At 37.3% G+C, this 4059-nt stretch overlaps 1 pseudogene; it reads right to left on the reverse strand.

The window, feature by feature from the left end:
* Positions 1-2617: 2617 nt before the first annotated feature.
* On the reverse strand, positions 2618-3594 carry LOC102128561 (protein FAM210A pseudogene; annotated as a pseudogene).
* Between the last annotated feature and the right edge of the window lie 465 nt (positions 3595-4059).

The following is a 4059-nucleotide window of genomic DNA, read 5'->3' on the forward strand; positions in this document are numbered from 1 at the left end:
ACATTACATTCTTAAAGAGGCAAAACCATGGTGATAGCAAAAAGATGTCATGTTTAGGGTCTTGGGTGGCCCCTGTTAACCAACTCTCCCAGGGGTGATATGTTCCTTCAGTCCAATTCTCACTGAAGATGAATCTGATGTTTATTCTGGGAGTACTCTTACAAGATGGACAGTGAGAGCTGGCTCATAGGCTGGGACATATCCAGTCAGGGATTGGAAGAGTGCTTGACTGGGAGGGTCTCCATCTGGAGACCATTCTCAGAGTTTAGGGAATTCTTCCCCCTTTCTTATGCTTACATTCAGTCCAGTCTATTAACAGGTGTTTGCTTCATAAAGGGAGTTTAAGGTATTCTTATAAGAGTAAGCTTTGTTTTAAGGTTCACAAAAGTTGCATCTGTGCTGAGGTGGCCTTGTCTCCAGGACAGCAGTGTTTTTAAGTGCTGTCATTATAAATACCTAGTAATCCCTGGGCCAGGATTAAAAGTCTCCAGGCCATGTTATATCATATTGCTAAGTGTCACATAGCATGGGTTCTGAGAGATGTTTGAGTGGGCCTTATGGCCATCTTTAATCTTATAGCCATAAAATATAATTTATAGCATACTACAAATGATTAGTGGTTTCCAAGCATTAAGAGAGAGAGGGGATGAATAGGTGAAGCATAGAAGATTTTTAGGGAGTGAAAATACTCAGTATGGTACTATATAAATACATGTCATTACACATGTTTCTAAACATATAGAATGTATAACACCAAGAGCAAACCCTAATGTAAATTAAACACATGTAAATGATGTGTCAATGCAAGATCATCAGTTATAATCAATGTACCACTGTGGTGGAGAATGTTGATGATGGAGGAGGATTCACATGTATAGGGGTAAGGTGTATATGTGAAACCTCTCTACCTTACTCTTAATTTTGCCATGAACCCAAAACTGCTGTAAAAAGATAAAGTATTCAATAATGAAAAAAAATTTACAGTATCTGAACTAAATACATTCTCACCCTTCACACAATATTCCCACGTAACAAAGCTGCACATGTACTGCCTGAATCTAATATAAAAGTTGAAATTATTTTTAAAAAGAAAATATTAAAAAATAAAAATCTTATAGTAAGCTCCCTTGAGTAACTCATTGTCCACAATCTCCTCCTTTCCTCCCTCCCTTTACCAGAAAGATAGTTTGCTGTATTATATATTGATAATTCAAAGGAGCATTAGCCTTTATTATAGAGAAGGTAGAACATGAACTTATTTTTAAACAGGATAGTAGTTAGAAATTACAGGGAGCTTCAAAGTTTGCTCAGAAGTTTTATTATCTCCAGCTCTAACCTACTGTATTTTATTTTTCCCTCCAGGCCAAATTTTACTTAAGAGAAAGTCTTTTTTTTTTTTTTTTAATCCTAGGAATATTTGTATAAAAGTGTTTTCATAAACATTGTAAGAGAGATATTACACTAGAGGAAAGAAAAAAAGAACTTTCATAGTTTGTCTGATTGAAGAATATGTATGTATTGACGGCCTGAGTAAGTATGAATGAGTGGAATGAAGTTGGGCTCAATTCAATTGATGTTGTTTTCATTAAAGAAGATAAGAATACTAGAAAATTTAAAATGCTCTCAGTGCTATATTTTACACTCACTGATTTATTTTTATAAAAGCTATTCACCAATGTCCCAAGGCAGAACATGACCCTATTTTAGTCAGCTTGTTATAACAAGATACCATAGACTGTCTTGCTTAAACAATAGAAATTTACTGCTAGCAATTCTGGATGTTGTAAGGTCCAAGATCAAGAGGCTGGTCTGCCTGATTTCTGGTGAGGATCCTCTTCCTAGTTTACAGATTGACAACTTTGTGCTGTACCATCACACGGCAGAGAGAGGGGGTTAAGGGCGGGTGAGAGATATCTATATGTATGTCTACATCTATAACTATCTATCTATCTATTTAAAAAAAAAAATTTTAAAGGGTCCATTTTTCATTTACATACAATCAATACATCGTATTTACATATATATGACTGAATCTTTATTCTATTTTCTTCATATAAGATATTTTAACTGGTAGGTAACTGCTCTATTCTGTTTTTATAGAAAGACTAAATACCTTCTTATTCACAGGCAGTTTTGATGATGCTAGTTTGTCTCCAAATTACATACTGAATATAGTTAAAACCTTAATGAATAACATAAAAATTAAGATCCAGTATTAGCCTATTTTATGGGTCACACTGGTTATTCAAGGAGTCGTCTGCCTATAGTGTGCATCAATTACAGCTGCAACAAAACAGAAATAAGTGTGGTTCTGAAGACCTTGAAAAAGAAGTATGACTTCTAAGACGTTCACCACTGCTTAATACTGCTACTGATGGGACATTCTTACACTGGGTTCATTTCTTTCCTTGTAATAACACTGATTTTTCTAGTGATATTTAACTTTAAAAAGGTATTTTACTTCTTTAACCCTCAGAGAACTTGTATATTTAGACAACTAACAAAAAAAAAAAAAAAAAAAAAAAATCAGACACACGTATCTTTGCCCATAGTTTCCAAAGGGTTAAAGTGCAGGAATTTTCTATACTGCTATACTTCTATAATGCTATAAGGCACCTTATTCCACTTTTTTCTTAAAGGAAACCTTTTCTTTGGTTTCTTGTAACTTTTCAGTGAGTCTGTCTTTTGTTTCTTCCATCTTCTCTGTGATAAGCTCCTTTGTCTCCTCCATCCTGTCCTGTAGATATTCCTTGATGGGTGGTGGCGTGGACATGTAGCCATGACTGCGCAGATACTTCACAGTGAAGGATGTTCCTTCCAAAGTCACGGTGTACCGAGCAGGTGTTGCAATCTTAAACAAGGCATATGCTGTGAGTGCATTTCCACTCTGGGAGTTTTTCAGGATGCTTACCACACTGTCAGGTAACCCAATGAGTTCTAGAAAAGGAACGACATTCACTCCTTTCAAGGCCGCATAATAAAATGTTCCAAACCAAACACCAGAAGTTATTAGATGCACTGGAATCAGAACTTTTCCATACTGTCTAAATATCTTCTTGAATCGTTGATAAAGACTAATAGATTTGTCTTGCAAAGGATCAGGCTCTTCCTTTTTTTCTGGAGTTCCCTGAGCTGTGGCACTGGATGAAAAAACCCTCTTGAATGAAACATGTTGCTTCCCTTGCTTATAGCGAAGGACTCCTGGTTGGGGTGAATGAGCATCCAACGGCCTCCTTTCCTTTGCAACGCACTGGGCAGCAGATAAATTCAACCATTGTTTTTGAAGGCCTTGTACCAAAACCACTTTGGAATCAGCATTGTACAAAAGTAAAGGTCCCTTTACATTTTGACAGCGTCCAAAAAGACCAGCATTATGTGGTTCCAAGCATGTCCTGCGTGCCAGTCGAGATACAGTCCGTGGTACATTCCACTGCATTTTGAAGAGCGTTGATAGGTTTCAGCTTCTCTTAGGACGCTGGGGCCGCCGCCGCCGCTTCCCGCCGCGCAGGCTGGACCACAGCTCCTCGAATGCCACGGCAGTGTTACTCAGCAGAGCACCCCGACAGAGTGTGGGTCCGGGTGCCGGAACCCGCGGGACTCCTCTATCTATCTATTAATATCTGTCTATCTGTCTGTCTATCTATCTATCTATCTATCTATCTATCTATCTATCTATCTATCTATCAATCTATCTGATTGAGAGAATCTCTCCTCTGTTCTCTCTTCATATAAAAACACTAATCCCATAATGCAGGCTTCACTCTCATGGCCTCATTACCTTCTAAAGTCCCTACCTTCTAATACCCTTTTATTAGGGGTTAGGTTTTAACATATTATTTCTGTGGGAGGGACTGAAATATGCATTTTATAAGAGACCCATTGGAAAAAATATGCCAAACTATTGACTTTCAGCACAAAGGAAGAAGACAGTGACATCAAAAGTGCTCCTTGGAAGTGTGAATATTCTTTGGAAAGCTGAAATATAACAGACCAGACATATTCATTATACCATAGATTATTTTTATCCGATATTTCCAATCAATAAAAAAGATTTCCTGA

The sequence above is a fragment of the Macaca fascicularis genome, chromosome 4 (assembly GCF_037993035.2).
Source record: "Macaca fascicularis isolate 582-1 chromosome 4, T2T-MFA8v1.1".
NCBI lineage: Eukaryota > Metazoa > Chordata > Mammalia > Primates > Cercopithecidae > Macaca > Macaca fascicularis.